The following is a 22,133-nucleotide window of genomic DNA, read 5'->3' as shown; positions in this document are numbered from 1 at the left end:
TGCTCAGTTGGTTAAGTGTCTGCCTTCAGCTGGAGGCCTGATCCTGGGGTTCCTGGGATCATGCCTCCTGCCACAGATCCCTGATTATTGGGAAGTTTGCTTCGCCCTCTGCCCTCTGCCCCTCACCCCCCATTTGTGTTCTCTCTCTCTCAAATACATAAATAAATTTTTTAAAAATATGTCTATTAAACTACCCATAGTCTCACTGATAAAGCTATTCTTTGAACCCTTAGGACACTTATAATATTTTTTTTTAATGTTTATTTATTTATGATAGTCACACAGAGAGAGAGAGAGAGAGAGAGGCAGAGACATAGGCAGAGGGAGAAGCAGGCTCCATGCACCGGGAGCCCGACGTGGGATTCGATCCCGGGTCTCCAGGATCGCGTCCTGGGCCAAAGGCAGGCGCCAAACCGCTGCACCACCCAGGGATCCCTAATCTTCAATATATAACTCATGCTTAGTTTCCATGGCTTTGTTTTGGCCATGGTTTCATTTGAGTTTATGTATACTGAATAAGAACAATAATACTTGGGGATCCTTGGGTGGCTCAGTGGTTTGGAGCCTGCCTTCAGCCCAGGGCATGATCCTGGAGTCCCAGGATTGAGTCCCACATGAGGCTTCATGCATGGAGCCTACTTCTTCTCTGTCTGTGTCTCTGCCTCTCTCTCTCTCTCTCTCTCTTGCTCATGAATAAACAAATAAAATCTTAAAAAAAAAGAACAACACTTGAGTAGTCAAAATTACTACAACATGGTACTAATAAAAATATTATTCACCTCAACTATATTGTAAATTAAATATATTGTAAATTACTTAAAGGCACAATATGAAATCCTATGCCCATGCAAAGTTATTAAAACATATATACTTAGTTAATAAAATATAATATAATAAAGGTACAAACTACAGATAATGATTTGAAGAAAAGTCTTGATTTTAGACCTCTTATATAAGTCTATCAAAATATATTCCAACAAATGTGGCTTTTACCTCTCACAATGTTGCAATTCAACAGATGTGTATCATCCTGGAAAAGAATGACAAAGTATTAAGGACAAATCAGATAAAGAATACTTAATTAAACAAGCTGGCACTGATTTTGTTCAAAAACTCAGATTGAGGGCAGCCCGAGTGCCTCAGCAGTTTAGCACTGCCTTCAGCCCAGGGTATGGTCCTGGAGGCCCAGGATTGTGTCCCCCATCGGGCTCCCTGCATGGAGCCTGCTTTTTCCTCTGCCTGTATCTCTGCCTGCCTCTCTCTCTCTATCTTTCTCTGTGTCTCTCATGAGTAAATAAATTAAATCTTTATTTGTTTATTTGAGTGTATTTGTTCCAAAACACCCATCATAAATAATGGGGGTGAAAATCAACACTGGAAACAGTCCTACTAAAGTTTTACTAAACTCAGGAACAAAACAAATACGCCCCTAGCATTTTATGATATATTAGACAGTGAGATTATAATATAATTATGCAAAAGAGAGAAGTAGTTGGTATCAAAATACAAAAAGGGAAGCGAAAATATTCTATTTCTACAGATATTATTTTACATATGGAAATCCTAAAAGGATCAACTCAATACAATCAATGTTCAGAAATCAGTAGACTTATATATGCAAACAGAAACAAGGAAGAAGCTTGGGCAAAATGGGTGAAGGGGAGTAAGAATGTTATGGAATGAATAACTCATGGGAATAAAGGACACAGACACAAATAAATAAGATCTTAAAATAAAAAGGTTTTGTTGGCTATCTATCATATGATTCAGATTATATGATGTTTTGGAAAGGGCAAAATTATGGAGACAGTAAAAAGATCAGTGGTTGGGGGAAGGATGGGATGGGCAGGTGAAGGAAAAAATAGAGCAGGGAGGATTTTTAGGGCAGTGAGAATACTCTGTATCATACTATAGTAGATACATGTCATTATATATTTGGCTAAACCCATATACAACACCAAGAATGAACCCTAATGTAAACTTTGGACATTGAATGATTATGATGTGTTAGTGTAGATTATTTGGAACAAGTGAACCATTCTAGTGGGTATGGTTATAATGGGGGAGGCTGTGCATGAGGAGGTGGTATATGGTAAAGCCCCATACCTCCTCTTAATTTTGCTGTGGACCTAAAGCAGCTCTAAAAATAAAAATTCCTTTATTTTTTTAAAAAAGATTTATTAATTCATTTGAGAGAGAAAGAAAAAGAGAACAGAGGGGAAAAGGTCAGAGGGAGAGGAAGAGAGAATCTTAAGTGGACTCCTCTCAGAGTGGGAAGCCTGGCATGGGGCTTGATCTCATGGCCCTGACATCATGACCTGAGCCTAAACCAAGAGTCAGACAACTGACTGAGCCACCAAGGTGCCCCTAAAAATTCCTTTAAAGAAATAAAGACTCTAAGAAGGACTGAAAAAAATAGTTGATTATATCCACTGCTGAGGCATTCTTACATAATGATAAATGTAGATTGGGGTATATTTTTGAAAAATAAAACTCTGTAGTAATTGTTTAAGATAATTCCACTACAAAAATTTTATCTTACAGACCTACCTATATATATGCATAAAAGACAACATGGGATTTTTTTTAACAAAGGGTTTTTAATACTTCACTATGAATAGCAAAAACCATGAGCAACCTAAAATGTCCATCAATATGACATTAGCTCAAAAGATTATGGTAATAATGGAATTCTATGTAATAATTATATAATGAAAAGTAGATCTATACAAGCTAATGTGGAAAGGTACAAAATATTGTGTACATATGGTTCCATCATGTATCTATATTTTGTGTTTTAGAGAAAATACATGCAAATATATAAAAATATACACGTGAAAACTATGGAGACAGTAAAAATATCAATGGGTGCATTGGTCAGGAGATAGGCAGGAATGAATAGGTGGGGCACGGAGCATTTTAAGGGCAGTGGAAATATTCTGTATAATAGAAAGATGTGTGATACATGATATCATCATGACATAAAGATGCATGTTACTACACATTTATCCAAACTCATAGAATGTACAACACCAAGAGTGAGCTATGAAGTAAACTATGGATTCTATGATTATGATGTGTCCATTGATTGGAACAAATGTACCACAGTGGTAGGGGATATTGATAATCGGGAAGGCCATGCAGAAGTGTTATGTTCCAACCCTTGCTTGAGGGTTTATGGGAAGTTTTTGTGCCTTTTCTTCAATGTTGCTCTGACCTTTAAATTGCTCCAAAATATTAAGTCCTAATAAAAAAATAAGCATGTGCCATTTGCTTCTACGTGGATGGAACTGGAGGGTATTATGTTGAGTGAAGTAAGTCAATCAGAGAAGGACAATCATCACATGGTTTCACTGATACGGGGAATATAAAAAATTATGAAAGGGATTATAGGGGAAGAAGAGAAAGTGAGTGGGAAAAATTAGAGGGGGTGACAAAACACGAGAGACTTCTAACTCTGGGAAACAAACAAGGGGTAGTGGAAGGGGAGGTGGGCTGGGGGATGGGGTGACTCTGTGATGGCCACTGAGGGGGGACACTTGACGGGATGAGCACTGGGTGTTATACTATATGTTGGTAAATTGAACTTCAATAAAATATGTATATATATATTTTTTAAAAGTACGTGCTACTTATACTAAAAATTAACATGCTAATTGAAAAATGGATTTTGGTGTATTCACCTGTAAAATGTGTGTAACCGTCTTGTGATTGCCTTTAAAGTGTTCTTTAAAACATCGTTTTTCCTTCTTTTTTTTTTTTTTTTTAGAGAGAGAGAGATTGAGAGAGAGAGCATGCACACACTCATGGACAGAAAAGGGTAGAGGAAAAGAGAGACAATCTGAAGCAGACTCCAGGCCCAGTGCTGAGACCCAGGACAGGCTCAATCTCAGGACCCTGAGCTGAAATCAAGACTTGGACACTTAACTGACTGAGCTATTCCAGCACCCTGTTTTTCATTTTCTAATGGAAATTGCTATATACCATTAACTCTCCTTTCATTGTCACTTTGGTAAGCTCTATTTTCATAAGAAAATGTATTTTCTTTTTTTTTTTTTTTTAATTTATGATAGTCACAGAGAGAGAGAGAGAGAGAGAGAGAGGCAGAGACACAGGCAGAGGGAGAAGCAGGCTCTATGCACCGGGAGCCCGATGTGGGATTCGATCCCAGGTCTCCAGGATCGCACCCTGAGCCAAAGGCAGGCGCTAAACTGCTGCACCACCCAGGGATCCCAGAAAATGTATTTTCACAGAATTCTGTAAGATAGTCTTTTGCGGTTTTAAAAGTTTCCTCTTCGTGTTTATTTTTTCTTTGTGTATATTTCTATCTCAAAAGTTCTTACTGCATATTTTCAACTACTTAATCTGTCATTTTGCTTGTGATTTATTATTTTTACTGTTTTTTTAAGAACCAAAGCATTTAGTTATTCAATTATACAGTAAAACTGCGTTTAAGTTTACTAAATTTTGCTCTAATTTGTATTAATTTCCTTCTGGTATTAGAAGTTTTAGTTTTATATTTTCCTTCACTTTTTTAGTTCAATTCTTAATTTATTAATTTTCACATTCTTATTAATGATTATTTCATGTTATGACTTTTCCTTCAGGCACTGTTGTAGTTGTGCTCCATAGATTTTTCTGTCATATTTTCATTGTCATTGTTTCCTCAAAATTCCTTTTTGACTTAAAAAATTAAGAGGGAAATACAGATCTATATTTTAATTGTTCAAATTGAAGAACTTTTTTGTTTTCTATTATTTTATTTCTGTTGTGGTCAGAAAATGTTACATTATTTATACTATTGGGATTTATTAAGGTTTCTTTTTGACTTGATATATTATTAGTTTATATAAGTAGTCCTTGGAATCTGGAAGCAAAGTCTTGTTTTTTCTTATCATAATAGGATGTTCTACATAAATCCATTACACTGCATTCTTCTTTGCTTTGGATCTTCTATAGCTTTTTTTTTTTTCCTCTATCTGATTTAACTTGATCCCAGAGGGGTTAAGAAAATTTAAAACTTGAGTTATTACTATTGGTTTCTTCTTGAATCTCCTATAATGTGTTTCTTAACACTGTTGCTCATTTGTTGCTCAGATATTTCTAATAGTCATATCTTTTTCTTGAATGAAATCTTTTGGTGCTAGCAAATAACCATTTTAGATATTTTGATGAGATTATGCTAGTAACTCATTCTTTATTTATGTTTATTTAAATATTGTCTTTATATTTTGCTTCATTTACCATTGCTCAACTTATAATTTTTGCTTTTTGAATATTTTGTTTTAGTGTATCCACCGAAGAATTGGATTTTGCTCTTGGACCTAATCTGAAAATCTTCATATTTTGATTGGTAAGTGCTATGGACTGAATGTTGTATTCTCGCCCCTCCACCCCCCCATTCATATATTGAAGCCTTAACCCTACATGATATCAGCAGGTATTAGCAGGTAGAGGCTTTGGAAGGTAATTAGGTTTAGATGAAGCCATGAGGGTGGAGCCCCCACAATGGGATTAGTGGCTTCCTCTTAGATAAAGAAATACCAGAGGCTTCTCTTTTCTCTGTGTGAAGATATAAGGGGAAGGCAGTCATATGCAAGCCCAGAATAGAGCCCTCTCCAGGAGCCCAATCAGCCAGCATCTAGATCTTGGACTTCCTAGCCTCTGAGAATGGTAAGAAATAAATGACCACTTATTTAAATATTTAATACTCAATTTATAGTACTTTGTTATAGCAGCTTGAACAGACTAAGTTAACACTAATTAGTTTTATTATAATTGCTGATATGACAAATATCTTTTCTGTTAATTCTCTCATACTATATACTTTTTTTTCAGTTTATAGGTGTGTATGTGCATAAAAATATAAAATATTTCCCATTTAATCTCTCTTTTAAATTTGCAGTCTGTTCTAGTGACAATTTATATGCATGTTTTTTTACATTTATTTCATTATTTCCCTGTTTAGCTTATATCCTTACATCATTAGCTTTTCCCCTTTCGATCCTATTATTTCATGATCTGATTTAGGTAAACAGTACCTTCTCTTCAAGGGTTAGCTTTTATTCTTAATTATGCTTACTACTTGATTTGTCAGTTTTAAATATCATTAAATATTTACTCTTACACCAATGAATAAGCTTCTTCTGCTATCCACTGATTATGTCATTGTTGGATCATATAACTTTTTTTTCCTTTAATTGTCAGGTAAGTTCTGTTATGTATCTTACACTTCCAGAATTCAGCAGAATTAGCATAAAGCAAATGTCAATAAAATTAGAACTGCTGAGTGGCCACTTAATCCCTCTGAATCTCAGTTTCCTCAGTAGTCAAATGGAACTCTCATCTCCTTTAATGTGTTCTCACGAGGATTAAATGAGGCTTCTGGAGAAGAAAATGGTCCAACATGTAGCAGGCTAAACAAATCTTAGTTCCTCCTTCATTCTAAATTACTGAATATAAGCCCTAGTGGCACAAATTCATTTAAAAAAATATTTTAAAGATTTTTATTTATTTATTTGACAGAGAGAGCGTAAGTGCACAAACAGGGGAAGGGGAAGGGGCTGAGGCAGAGTGAGAAGTAAGTCCCCACTGCCAGGGAGCCTGATGCGGGACTCCATCCCAGGAGCCCGGAATCATGACCTGAGCCAAAGGCAGTTGCTTAACTGACTGAGCCAGTCAGGCGCCCTGCAGATTCACTTTACAATGATCTATTCCTTAATAGCATGACTTTAGGCATATAAACAAAAATGACTAAATATATATTCAAATTTGTGATGCAATATATAATAGCCAGATATCTTCCTGTCTATAATATTCTTGTTTGCCATAACATAGCATATATGTTAGCACATTTTAGTTATACTTGGATTTAAAAAAAAAAAACAGTTAAATGAGAAAATATTTGAGGGACATTTCAGAGTTATATGTACCGAAGTAATCATTAATTTCACAAAGATGCTATCACACTGTCCCCTATATTATTTATTACTCTTTTATGGAATATGTCTTTTACTAAATTCAATACAGGCTGATTTCTTGAAGTCAAATATAGTTCTAATTTTTCTTGATCTATTTTGTTACTCCCAGCTTAGTTTTTATTCTAGTTCAAATTCTTATTTCTCCTTAAAGTGAACTAAGCCTTTTTCAATATCGAGTTAAAAGATCACTAAATGAAAATTAACTCACAGAACAGTCTATGGACAATAATAAATTTTTGCTTAGTAAGTCACATTATCACTGTCTTTCAATAAAAGGCTTATCCAGCATTGCCTGTTTCCACTTTGTCTGCGTTTCCTCCCTGTAGGAAGAGAGTAATTCTGCTCCATTGTCTTTTCATCTGACTTCTTTGGACCAATAGAAATGTTCTTGGAAGATGCCTTATATCAATTCAGAGCAGAAACTAAGAGACATCTCTCATTTCCACTCTGTCTTGCTCTTTTTCCTCTACCATGACAAAAGAATGACCCAAATAGGGGTTCCTTCTGCAGCTTGGGACCTGTACTGGTAGGACAGTGCTATAGTAGATAGATGCACCATCACCTCCGTATAATGTAAACAAGAAATAAATGTTTGTTGTAAGTCACTGAGATGGATCAGAAGACCTAATAAATAGAGCATCAGCTGTCTATGCAGGGATGAAATTACTTTACATCTAGTAACTGAGTGTTAGTCCTTGTAACAAGACCAAATCAGGGATTTGGTATCAGTTTATTTGTTTCCTCAAGTTACACATTGAAAAACTCCCCTGGGTTGCCTATAACCACTCATTAAAAAGTATATTTTCCTTACTTCAATAAACTCTGAATCGAGTGGGTGACGGGCACTGAGGGGGACACTTGACGGGATGAGCACTGGGTGTTATTCTGTATGTTGGTAAATTGAACACCAATAAAAATTATTTTATTAAAAAAATAAAAATAAATAAAATAAAAAAAATAAAAAAATAAAAAAATAAACTCTGAATCTGGAGATGACTCTAAATGCAGCCACTGTTAACCTTCTACCATGTACTATTTTAGCTCCAACATCTTAATTCGTTGTGTCTTCAGGGGTACACAAATTTGAGGATCATGGAGCCTCTTGCTGGCATGAGATGAAGGAGGCAATAATCTCATCATTCTTTCTTCTGAGCAGAATTAGTCTGGCAAATACACTTTCAAAGCAACCTCTTCAAAATAACCTCCATCTCTTTCCATTCTGACCAATTTTTATATTCTTTATCATGTTGAGGAGTCCCAATGTCAGGGAACCAGTTCCTGAAATATTCTTTTGTAATTTCTGCATGTAACAAACTCTCTCAAACTCAATTGGGAATGAATAGCTATCATACTGATACTTCAGTTAAGACCAGTGTAGGAAGAGTCCTGCCTTAGAAACCATTTTATATGAATAGGAAATGATAACACACTTCATTTCCAAATAGAGATATTGTCAGGATTTAAAATTTGAATTTTGATCCACTAATTTTAGTTAGAAAATATCCATAAGCATACAAATAAGAAAATCTTCCAAAGTAATTTATCCAGGATTTATCAAGTGAATTTTTAAAAAATATTTGGAATATGAAGCAATTTATTTTTATGTAACCAGCTTAAAAGTGTACCCAAACTACCAAGTTATGGATGAGCATAATATTTGATACTGAAAATGTATGCATCTTGTGAGAGTCTTATAGCACTCAGCTTCTTTTTTTCAATCTTCTGGCAAATCAAGTTGGTAATAAAAGACATATGGAAACACCTTAATCAGATGACTTCCTGATAATATCTTTTACAAAGGAAATATCTGACTACATATTATCATTTAACTCCAAAATAATAATTACTTAGGAAAAAAAGAGAGAAAGATATCATCACTAATTTAGCTAACAATGCATTATTTTGGTATATTTATCTTCTGTATCTTCTTAAGATATTTCGAAGAGTTAAAACTATCCCATATATTTAAATATGTTTCATTTTATATACTTATTAAAAAATAAATGTTTAATTAAAAGTCTTCCTTTACTTCTTTTCAGTCTTCATAAGAATGATTGGAAACACTGTGCACTAGCCATCACACTATCAATGGCCACTGCTTATTTAGCTATTTCTTAATTTCATCACATTTCAGCTTTAAAAAAAAATCTTAGCTACTATTTATGTTTGCCATCCCCAACACATATTTGTAAAACATTACAAAATATATTTATATAAAATTACAAAAACTTAAATCTATCAGAAAAACATTGACTGAAAATGGGACCATACATACCTGATTTTGAGAAACTCCTGGAAGTACTAAATGCAGAAGCAAAGCTGCAGGAAGGCCTATGCATAAATATATGCAAGAGAAGACCATACAAAGGTAGAAGATAGAGCAACGAAAGCCCAGAGAAGTATGATCTGTGGAAATCTCCAGCAGATATGTCCCAGGATAGCAAGGCTGTTCTGTTCCTCTTCTTTCTCTCCCCAAGGACTATGGATTTAGATGCTGGAAACAGAGTCCAATCAGTTTCCCAGATAACTACACATTCCAAAAAGAGGGAGAAGCTATGTCCAGAATATATATCATATGCAGAAACATAACTAGCTCCTTTTCTACAATACCTTGAACAGATGCTCAAGCAATACAAAGAAAGATAAACTTATTCAAACAAAAATTCAAATCTGAGAAAATAATATAGCTAAGAGAAAACTTTAAGTGCAATTATATATGCTGGGAAGAATTTTATATAATTTTATACATAATAAACTTACATAAAAATAATTGTATGCTATGAAATAGGACTACTTAGAACCAATAGGAGATCTTGGAAATTCAAAACTGATTTGTAATGAACAAAGCAAAGCAAATAAAAATTCAGTAAATAAAAACGGAGATACACATAAAAAGTGGATAAAACAGGGGATTAACACTAAAGAAATAGCACATAGAAAGTATGAGACAAAAGTTAAGGTAGAAAATAGATTGAAAGGGTCAATTTCTTCTTCAAGCCATGAGTTCTAGAGTGTGAGAAAAGAGAATGAATGGAGCACAGGAAGAATGGTAAGGCAGAAGAGAAGGGATAGAGTGAGGGAGAGAGGAAGGAAAAAAATTGAGCTTTCTTAAAAGTAGAGTTGAAATGCATCTTCAGTCTGTTAGAGGCTCACTGAGTGTTGAGGAGAATGAATGAAAATAAAATAAAATAAAATAAAATAAAATAAAATAAAATAAAATAAAAATAATAATAATAATAATAATAATAATAATAACTAGCAAAATCCTGGAGTAATTCTGAGCTCCAAGGTAAAAAAAAAAAAACAACGAATCCCAAACACTTTGAATCTGACCATACAAGAAAGATAATGAATTTTCATCATATTTCTCATTAGGAACACATGGTTCTGGAAGAAGAAAAATTAGCAATATTTTGTAGTTCTAAAGGAATATCCTGTATTCTGTTAAACAACTGCTCATGTAGAGTGGGAAAAAAGCAGTTGAATACGTAAGTTCTTTACTCTGTAAAGAAACTTAAAATCTTTAAATACTTTCTTATTTTAAAAAAGGGGGCAGTAAAATAGAGTTATCACTGCACACCTACTATAATGGACAGGACCAAATGCTAGAGAGGCTGTCAAGCAGCAAGAAGTCTCATTCATTGCCAGTGGGAACACAAAATGGTAATCATTTTGAAACAGTTTGATGATTTCTCACAAGCTAAAGATACTACTGCCAGGTAATCCAGCAATCGCCCTTCTTAGTATTTAACCAAAGCCGTTGAAAATTTATATCTTGAGATGTTGAGGAAATCCTCTGCTTTTTGATGTCTCATGTGATAGATTGGGCCACTCGGATAATCCAGGATACTGCTATTTTAAGGTCCTTTACCTTAATTATTTTGGAAAATCTCTTTGGCCATGTAATTTAACACATTCATGGGGTCAGGAGATTAAGACCTGGGCATCTTTAGGGGGGTATTATTCTGCCTACCACAAGCTATTCTCAGACCTGTAAATTCCACATCCAACCCACACAGAGAGTACATTCATTCCACCTAAAAATATCATTTAAGTATCATCAATTCAAAATCCCCAACTCTCAACATCTAAACCATTGAAATTAGGTGTGGATGAGTAATTGTCAGGAGGCCATTATTCTATCTACTGCCCTCTTCACTCATGAATCTTACAATTCACATGGGAAAACAAACAAGAGAGCAGTAATTCAAAAAAACAAGTACATTAATAAAGATAAATGCCAGTTTATATGGAAGTATAAATTAGAAGAGTCTAATATAATATGGGGAGCCATAGAAAACTAAGTTTACCTCCAGTATCTGAAACCTTGAAGAATAGTAGATATAGCTAAGTAAAATAGTAATGGATGGGGGGAAAGATAGAGCTGTAGGGCATCCAATAAGAAGGCTGTTTAGTAAACCAGGTAAGAATGGGCATTAACTTGTGCTAGCATTAAGTAGGAATATAGAACAGTAGAAATTTAAGATTTGGAATTATATGTATAAACTATGTTAATTTAGTTTGGGGAGCTAGTCTAAGGATGAGTAAGAGTCATCAAGGACCTCCAAGTACTGGCATAAGCAGGAGATGACAGAAGTACCTTCTGCACAAGGATTCAAGGGTGATGAGATCCATTTGGGAATTTTTGAGATTTGAGACCTCTGTAAGACATCCAAGTGAAGACACGTGATAGGCAGGTGGTTAAACAGGTCTTTGGCTTGCTTGCAAGAGGAGTATTTGCTAGATATTTGATTGAAAAGTAATCATACTATAAGTGGCAATTAAAAACACAAGTAAATGGGGGTGTCTGTGGCTCAGTGGTTGAATGTCTGCTTTTGGCTCAGGTCATGATCCTGTGGTCCCAGGATTGAGTCCCACATGGGGCTCCCTATGGGGAACCTGCTTCTCTGTCTGCCTATGTCTCTGCCTCTCTCTGTGTCTCTCATGAATAAATAAATAAATAAATAAATAAATAAATAAATAAATAAATAAAAATATAAACACAAGAATATGCATGAAATAAGCAAAACAAAAGGAAATAGCAATGATTTCAATGACCCTGAGTTTTTATAATAAAAAGAAAGAAGAAAGCAGAGAACAAGCATTCAAAAAACAGGAATATATAAAGACACGAAAGGATGGACATGGGAGTGGCTTATTCAGTTGGATGACTCACTCTTGGTTTCATCTCAGCTCATGATCTTAGGATCGTGAACTCAGGGTTGTCATATTGATCCCTATGTGGGGCTCCATGCTCAGGGCAGAGTCTGCTTAAGACTCTCTCTCTTCCTCTCCCTCCCCTTCTACCCTCCTTTGCCCCCCATCCCACACTCATTCTCTCTCAAATAATAAATAAATCTTTTTATTAAAAAATGACACTAAAGGAGGAGATAAGAAAAGTAACAAGAACGAATAGGAAAATGTAGTAGGATGAAAAACAGGGTTTAAAATTAACAGAATTTGGATTGGTATAACAGAGAATATACATTCTAAGTAGGAGGCCAACATGTGAAATGTACTATTATTGAATTGACAGTGGACATGAAGGTGTATCAGGAACTGAAACAAGCATGAATATTAAATATGGAATGGTTCCAAGTTCCAGAGTTTGTAATTGACCTGATAATTAGGCAAAATATAGATCCTTACATACAAAATGACCCAGTGAAAATAAATGTCTATTATTTAGATTAATATAACAGATAATAAATATGCTTTTCTTTTAGTACTTTTCAACAAAAAAAAATACTTTTCAACAAAAATAACATTGTTAATTTGTCACATTGATGTACATCATTATATATATATATATGACATGCGTGTGTGTATATATATGTATATATGTATACACACACGCATGACATATATATATAACAGTCCTAATCTCAAAAGTCTTAAGTCTAAAATGTAGTAAATGTTTAATTAATAAATTTTCTGGGGATTAACTCTCTGCATAAATAAATCAAGAGGTAATCTGAAAGATTTTATATGGGGTAATTAGTAAAATTTCCTATAAATAAAATTAATTTATGGTATCTCACTCTGTGGAAATCTGAGTTTCCAGCTATTGCATTTTTGCCCTGAGAACAGGATGGCAGATCTTCAAACAACATCAATAATGAGTTCTGCTAACTGGTTTCTGCCAAGCCTTGCTTTATTTCAAAATTCTTCCTGATTACCTAAAGTTCTTCACAGGATGAGCCATCTGGCAATCTCTCTGAATTTCTCACTGGGTTGATGGCAGAAAATAAGAACAAAGCCAATTCTCAGAGAACCCAAAGGAAGCATGTCTAGATTGGCATGGCAGATTTTTATATCAATGCCAAGAATCTCTGCATAGATGCCAGGTAAGATATTACCACTGAAATCTGATTTAACTATCGAGGGACATCTGACACTGAGCTCACTAATTATGCCTTTGCTAATTGAAATTTGCAAATATCCATCATCTGCATAATTAAAAAAAATCTCAACCATGTATTTATTCACAAAAACAAAATATTGATATTGATATATGTAACATTAAATGTGTGGTAAACTTATTTTTGGAAGTAAAGACATAGGATGATTAATTTTACCAATTTAATACAGGACTTTTTAAATGATTTTATTTATTTATCTGAGAGAGAGAGAGCAACAGGTAGGAGCAGAGAGAGAGGGAGAGAGAGAATCTCAAGCAGACTCCATGCTAAGCATGAAGCTCAACGTTAGGCTTGATCCCACAACCCTGAGATCATGATCTGAGAGAAATCAAGAGTTGATTCCTTAACTGACTGAGCCACCCAGGTTCCCCTCTCATGTCGGTTTAAAGAAGCATAATGCTAAGGCAATATAAGGATTTAGAAGGATAATTTATTGCAAATAAGGAAGCTACTTCATTTTTACATGGATTTCTACAAAAATAATGTAATTAAAATATGAACTTTTTAAAAGCTCAAATGGAATATAATTTATACTTCATCCAACCCCATAAATCTTCTAAGAATAGATAAATAGAAATAATTCATTTTTATTTCCTTTTTTAATTTTTTTACATTTTTAAATTTTTTTCCCATTTTTATTTCCAATTAAAGTATTGAATTAAGATGTAGTAGTTGTATTTTGTTTTTGTTGTTTGTGCATGTATTTATGAAAGCCTATTATGGATCAGGTGTTAAGAAACTGCTAGAAATACTAGGAATAACAAAACAGATTCTGACTCTAGGAATTGTCAGAAACGAACATGGAAGACAGGTAAATAAAGTACATCAAATATTAGACTTTTTCATCTGTGGAGGAAAACACATTTATATTAAAATTTTCTTCAATCTTAATTAGATATGTCTTTTAACTGGCAATCTTCATTAGATTTGACAAAAACTTTATTTGATTTCTTAGATGTTGAGTTCTTGAATGTACATATCCTGCCACACGTGTTTTCAACCATGCCCAGAGCTCTTTGAGACTAGCTATTGTAACATAGAGTTTATGATCAATTAATGAATCTTCAATAAATATTCATAAATGAAGACAGCTTTTTTTAGATAAATTATATGCTTCACTTATTAATTTCATGCAATTATGTGTTTCCAGTTCATGATAGCATGGGGAGAGCTAAGTAATAATACTAGCTGTGAACTTCAAAATCCAACTTGCTCATTATTGTCATGGGTACTTTCTATTTCTCCTTCCTGCCAACTTCAGGGGGTTGAGAGGAGGTGCCTTTGTGTTCCCAGATGGTTGCAGCAGTTCTAGGAATTATATAAACATATGAAAAATTCAGAGAAAATGAACTATTTGTCATATCATTTCATTTTAGGAATAAGTAAATTTTTCCAGAAGCTCCTTCTTTGATTCCCTTTCATGTCTTATAAGTCAGGATTTTGTCCAATCCACAACCCTAAGCGACTCACTCATAGGGCTTTGGTTTACCTCAGTGACCCTGAATTCTTAATTTGGGATGATATGGATGTTTGAGATTCAATCATTCTGACTCATTCCAAGTATATTTTAATCATTTTCATTCACTCAGAGATTTGAAAGCTAAGAATTTTCATGATAAGAAATTCATTCTAACAGAGAGCTGGTGTGCACAAACTTGGCAAAATGTCCATGTTTAAACATCAAAGGATATAGTTTGCATTTGGAAATACAACATAGTGCGTGTTATTTGTTGAATCTACTAGCCTGGTTTTCCTGAAACAGAGAATGCCTCTAGAAGAAAAGGGGGTGTCCAAACACCAGTGTCCTTAAGATATGGTGTTTGGTACTGACAACATTGAGGGACTGTGGATTAAAGTCTCATAAGGTTTTCATGGGCACTATTTTCCGATGCAGACACCTTTGAAACCTATTGGATAATGGAGACATTTTGCATTAGAAACAGCAGAGATCCATGTGATCAGCAATGAGAAGAAAAAAAAATCCAACACATTGCATATGGTAATATATGTGAACAACCCTTAGAGGATTCTTTGCATAGTTTGAAAATTCAGGAATTTTGGTAGCTACAGGCAAAGCCAGAAAAAATATTGACTATTTTTTAAATAAAATATTGTATCTCTCATCTTTGGCCTGGAAAATATGAGCTATAAAGAATAATTAGTGAAGCAGCTTTTTAGGGAATGGTGATGAACTTGGTTTTGGAAATACTGGCAATAATGTGTCATTTAGATATTTAATTGTTTAATCACTTAAAACAATAAAGGCATAAAAATGACTGTAATTCATGACATTTCCTAACAGCTATTTTAAGAGTGTGTATTCTAGGTAACATAATTGCTAATTTTTTTTTTTCAATATGAGAAAGACATTCTCCTAAACTCATACACGCACACACACACACACACAAACTTAATGGGGCAGCTCAGGTGACTCAGCGGCTTAGCGCTGCCTTCCACCCAGAGCCTGATCCTGAAGACCCGGGATCGAGTCCCACGTCGGGCTCCCTGCATGGAGCCTGCTTCTCCCTCTGCCTGTGTCTCTGCCTCTCTCTCTCTCTCTCTCTCTCTGAATAAATAAATAAAATCTTAAAAAAAAAAACAACTTCATGTTTACCATATAGTACATCAAAGATAGAATTTCCTCCTAGTTGTTTGACAAATAGGATTCTATTTCACTTCTTTTCAAGATGTAATTTCTTACTTGATGCTAGGCATGACTCAGTTGATTGTATAGTTGGCTTTTTTCATGAAGAGCCAAAACCTGTTAAAATATGCATCTGTATTTTTAAAGTGCACATGTGCAGCTACTGATTTCAGAATCACAACTTCTTACTAGAACAAGAATTTAATTTCATGTAAGTCTTAATGATGGCCTCATGAAATCCTGGGTTGATTGGAGGAAATTTGTTTATGGAACAACTGGCTTTACCTGACTTCCCAAAACCAGTTTATATTAACTTGGGGATTAATTCATGCTGTCTCCTTGTCTTCTTACTCTTTTCTTCTTCAACAAGCAGCCTCTGAGGGGCTAGACCCCATTGGCCATCATTGAAGAATTAAAACTGAGAAAATACAGGGAGACTGTTTCTCATTAATAATACCCTGGTTGTTTTCTTTCATTACCACCTTTTTCCTCTTAAATTTGATTATTCTGTTATCCAAATAGACTTACAGCTGTATGGGATCATGGTCATACCTCTTCCTCATACTCTTTTCAAAATTCCCACTAAAGCCTGATATTCTCCTAGATGTCCATCTTGTTTCTTTTATCTGCTCACAGAGCTTGCCTTTGGGTGGACGTTTTCACCTGGAGGCTTTTGAACTTGCTATTGGTCCACTGTCACTCCACTGTCCTTTGACCCTTGACTCCTTTTATCCATGTTTCTGAATCAAAGAGTTCTTTCTGAGCAGACGGCAGCTGATCAGATTCAAGCCTACCATTATAGTCTTTCTTATTCTTTATCATCATTGTCCTTGCATTCAATTAATATTACATAGTAAAACTATTAACCTATCTACTTTTCTCTTTCCTACTATAATATGTTCAATGAGGTTGGAATTTTTATATATCTAGCACACTGCTATAACAACTGAAACAACACCCAACAAACGCAATACATCCAGGAATATATGATGAATTCAAAGGAATGTATGCTGTTCTGGAGCTAAAAATGGCTAGTGGGAACAATAGATATTGTGTTGCTCTGCTAAGGCTGCCATAACTAAATACCACCAATTGAGAGGCTTAAACAACAGAAAGATATTTTCCCAGGCCACCTGGGTGGCTCAGTCAGTGAAGCATCTGCATCTTTGATTGATTGATCTCCCTCTCTCCTTCTGCCCCCTCCTGCATTCATGTGCATGCTCTCTTTCTTATCTAAAAATAAAATAAAATAAAATTTATTTTCTCACAATTCTAGAGGCTGGAAGTTCAAAATCAAGGACTATCTTCCTGACTTGCAGGCAGTTGACTTCTTGCTATTTCCTCACACAGTCTTCGTGTGCGCTGAGAAAGAGATCTTAGGAGTCTCTGCCTCTTATAAAGATACCGGTCTTAAGGGAGTAGGACCCCATCCCTATGATCTCATTTAACTTTACCTTCGTAAAGGCACTATCTCCAAACATAGTCACATTGAGGGGTTAGGACTTCAACATATGAATTCTAGGGGAAATCCACAGTCCATAATAGGTGGTAAATGATTGGAAAGAAGGAGTTATTTTTCATACTAGAAAGTTAGGTGTTTCTCTATCATTCTTATCATTATGTTTATTAGATCAATTATTTACTTGATTTCTTTAATTAGTAATCTACTTTAATTAGTAATAATTATAATAATCTACTTGATTTGTACTTGTTACTTTTCTAGTGTTAAATTTAAAACATTAAATACTCTATTATCTCTAAGGAAGGTCATGTGGATTATAAACCTTAGGTATTGAAATGTTGGCTTACTTAATTCCTTTGGAAAGGTTGTGTTCTTCTGGCTACTTACCATTTCTATGCTTAAATATGACAGATGAAGTGTTTGATCAGGTGGAAGCTATTGCAAATTAAAAACTGCGATAAGAGATAAAAGAGTACCACCTTTCAGTTATAAGATGAATAAGTTCTGAAGGTCTAAGGTGTGCCATAGACACAATTGTTGGGAGTGATGTATTTTATAATTGAAATTTTCTGAGAAAGTCGAACTTAAATGTTCTTAACAAAAAAAATTAAATACGTGAAGTGATAGATGTGTTAATTAACTTGATAGGGAGTTCTTTTCGCAGTATATGCATATATAAAATCATCATGTTGTACATTTTAAGTAACTTACAATTGTATTTGTCAATTATACCTCAACAAAGCTAGAGACAGATTTTAAAAGCAAACTAAGAAACTAATATAAGAGAATAAAGTTGGAGATAATTGGAACTGTGCCATGTGTGTACACTGAAGAGATATATTAGGGAGTTCAGGGATAATTTATAAGTTGTTCTCAACTCTATCACATAATGCCCCTTAGGCCAAAAGAAAATGTATATAGAATAAACCTACCTATATACATATAATTTTAGGGATATTAATATAATGCCCCTATTATTGCATAAAGGAGAAATGGAAAAAACAACTTATAAAAAGGATTTTTTTTCAATATGTCAGTGTTAGACAAGACTACACAAGAAATTATAATGAAGATCACAAATGCTTGCACTCATAGAACATATCACTGTAAATGCAATAGCTATAACTACAGTATTATGTAGACATATTTTGTTAAGAATCAGCAGCATCCATGGCATCAAATGATTTTTCCAAGTGGTGAGTACTTCTCAATAAAGTTATAATGAAAAAAAAAAGTTATAATGAAATGAATTATAGTTTTCTCTCAATTTGCATGGTGTTTGCATTCTTGGAAAGCCTAGAGTGCATTAAGCTACACACAAATGTTTTTTGCTAATGTGTAAAATGGAGTTATTTCTAAGCTTGGAGAATTATAAAGATGTGTTTCACCTATATGACTTCTAAAATCAAGAAAGACACAGGATGAAACTTAATTGCATAGAATTATCACAGACACTACAGAAAACATCATATCTGGCCCGTTGCCACTGAATGTCAGTAGCACACCTTAATCATCTTTACAGAATAAATGCCCTCAGACATTTGCAAAATATCTGCTATAAAAGGTGGACCTGCCATCTCTCTCGATCCCAGCAGCTGAAAACCACTGAAATGAAGTCACTAAAGATTCAAAATGAACTTTTTCTTGCAGAGTGTACAAGTCTTTTGAAACTTCCTTTTTTTAACAGTTCTGAGTCGTTATAATACTTAAATGCATTTCCTCAGTCATTTAAGAAACATTTATTAAGCACGTAATACTTTATTAGTCCATAGGAATTTAAAAAGGCTCCCTAAAAACCAAAAGCAAAAACAATTTTTTAAAAAGTTGTCTTAATGAAGGTTATAACCTATTGAAGTACAGAGACTCTTGGCCTATAACTTTAATTAAAAGTTCCCAAAGCAAAAATTATACAACATAGTTCACATGGTTTTTATTCTTGATGCTGACCTTCTATCCCTACCTTCAAACTCCCCAAATTGTCACCCAGCAAATAAACTTGAGGTAGAAGTAATTAAAATGGAGTCTAGTTTTAGTGGCTACTTTGGTAGGTAGATCAGCCAGTGGAATAAAAGGACAGATTTTTAACTGAGTTATATTGAGGTTTAACTTAAACACAATGAAATTCACTGTTTTAAAGCACACAGTTCCATGAATTTGGATAAATACAGTCAGATAACTACCAAAATAAACAGAATATTTACTAAGCACTTTAAATTCTCTCACGGCAGTTGGCAATCAATCTCTTCCAAAACTAGCTGCCAGTAGCCACTACTTTGTTTTCTATTGTAATTTTATCTATTCCAAAGAGTCATATATGTGGAATAATGCATAACGATACATAAGGTAGCATTTTGCTTTTAGTTGCTTGCATTTAGCATTAGCCATTAACATGAGATTCATTAATTTAGCTGCATAGATCAGTAGTTCCTTCATTTTTTATTTCAAGTACTATCCCATTTTACACCCAGGAATGAGACTATTAGGTGCTATGGTAGGTGCACATCTACCTTTCTAAGAAATTGGTGGCAAATCTTACAAAGTGATTATGCAATTTTGCACTCCCACCAGCAATATATGCAGTCTCAAGTTGCACCAAATTCTTACCATGTTATGATCTTATTAGTCTTTTTTTAATTTTTGCCACTCTCCTATGTATTATCATAATTTGTAATTTTAATTTGCATTTTCCTGGTGACTAATAATGTTAGGTTAGGAATATTTTCCTATTACTTATTAACCATTAACACTTCTGTCTTAGTGAAACAACTGGACAAATCCTTTCCTTTTTATTTTTTTTTTTTTTGAGGTTTTACTTATGTATTTGAGAGAGAGAACGCACACACAAGCAGGGAGGAGGGGCATATGGAGAGGAAGAAGCAGGCTCCCTGCTGAGCAAGGAGTCCTAGTATGGGGTTGAACCCCAGGATTCTCAGATCTTGACCTGAGCCAAAGGCCGACTCTAACCAACTGACACCCAGGTGCTCCTCCTTTCCTCATTTTTTAACATGTGTTGTTTGTTTCTTATTGAGTTGTAAGAGTTCTTTATATATTTTGGATACAAGTACATTAAAAATATATGTTTGCAAATATTTTCTCCCAGTATGTGGTCTGCTTATTCATTTTTTAATAGCACCTTTTTGTTTATTCATGGAGGATATTGGTTTGTGATTTTCTTTCCTTGTAATATCTTTGTCTAGTCTGGGTATTAAGGTAATGCTAGCCTCATTAAATGAGATAGAAAGTATCCCTCTTCCTCAGATTTCTGTTTAGATTGTATTGAATTGATATTCCATCTGAAACGGATCTTGGGTTATTCTCTCTCTATATATATACACACACATATGCCTATAAATGATGTAGGCAGATAACTTATTTCTTCAAGACTGATATTTATGATCCTTGTTAGCTTAGGTATTTGAAGAATTTAGCAATTTCATTTAAGTTGTCAAATTTCTGGGCATAAAGTTTTGTATAATATTGTTATGATATAATGTGTATAGGATCTACAATGAGGTTTTCCTTTCCCTTCTTTGTTCTTTAAGTTGTAATTTTTAATCTTTTCTACTTTTTCTCTTAGTCTGACTAAAGGTCTATCAATTATATTGATCTTTTCAAAGAACTAGTTTTGGGTTTCACAGCTGGAACTGTTCTTGATCTCCTTAACTTTTTTAACAGCTACATTAACATTTTATTTGTTTTCTTCTAGCTCTTTTTAAGGTTATTGTTAAGTGTTTCCATAATCATAAGTACTTCAGATTGGATTTTTGGAAGCTGGTGATAAACCATAATCTCATGAGAGATTTTTTTCACCCCAGAAGGATTGCTTGTGTGCCTATGTGTTTATTCCATCATTAGGAAAAATATTCATAATTAAATAATTTGCTATTAGGATTTCTCCAGATATTGTGAAAAGAAACTGGCTTCTCTACATTCTCAGTGGTTCCCTAAAGATTTCCTTTAGCTTTGACTCGGTGAAAATTACATATTCCTTAAGCAGTTGTTTTTTTTAACTTTTTCATTTATTTATGATAGGCACACAGTGAGAGAGAGGCAGAGACACAGGCAGAGGGAGAAGCAGGCTCCGGGAGCCCGACGTGGGATTCGATCCCGGGTCTCCAGGATCACGCACTGGGCCAAAGAACAGGCGCTAAACCACTGCACCACCCAGGGATCCCTCCTTAAGCAGTTTTTAAAGAGGAGTACAAAGTTGAGATGTTTCCTGAGCCTTATATATCTGGGAATGTCATTTTGAATCTCTGCCTTTACCAATCAATTTTTTTCATTGCCTCTGGCTCTTAATGTTGTTGCTGTTGTTTTAATTTAAATTCAATTAACCAACATACACCACATTGTTCCAGATGTAATGTCCAGTAATTCACTGGTTCTGTATGACACCCAGTGCTCATTACATCACATGCCCTCCTTAATGTCCATCACTCAGTTAATCCATCCCCCACTCCCCTCCCCTCCAGCAGCTCTCCGTTTCCTATAGTTAAGAGTCTCTCATGGTTTTTCTCTCCCTTTCTGATGACTTCCCATTTAGTTTTCCCTCCCTTCCCCTATGATCCCCTTCACTATTTCTTATATTTCACATACGAGTGAAAACATGTGATAATTGTCTTTCT

Source organism: Canis aureus, chromosome 4 (assembly GCF_053574225.1).
Source record: "Canis aureus isolate CA01 chromosome 4, VMU_Caureus_v.1.0, whole genome shotgun sequence".
Taxonomy (NCBI): domain Eukaryota; kingdom Metazoa; phylum Chordata; class Mammalia; order Carnivora; family Canidae; genus Canis; species Canis aureus.
This window is presented reverse-complemented; position numbering follows the sequence as displayed.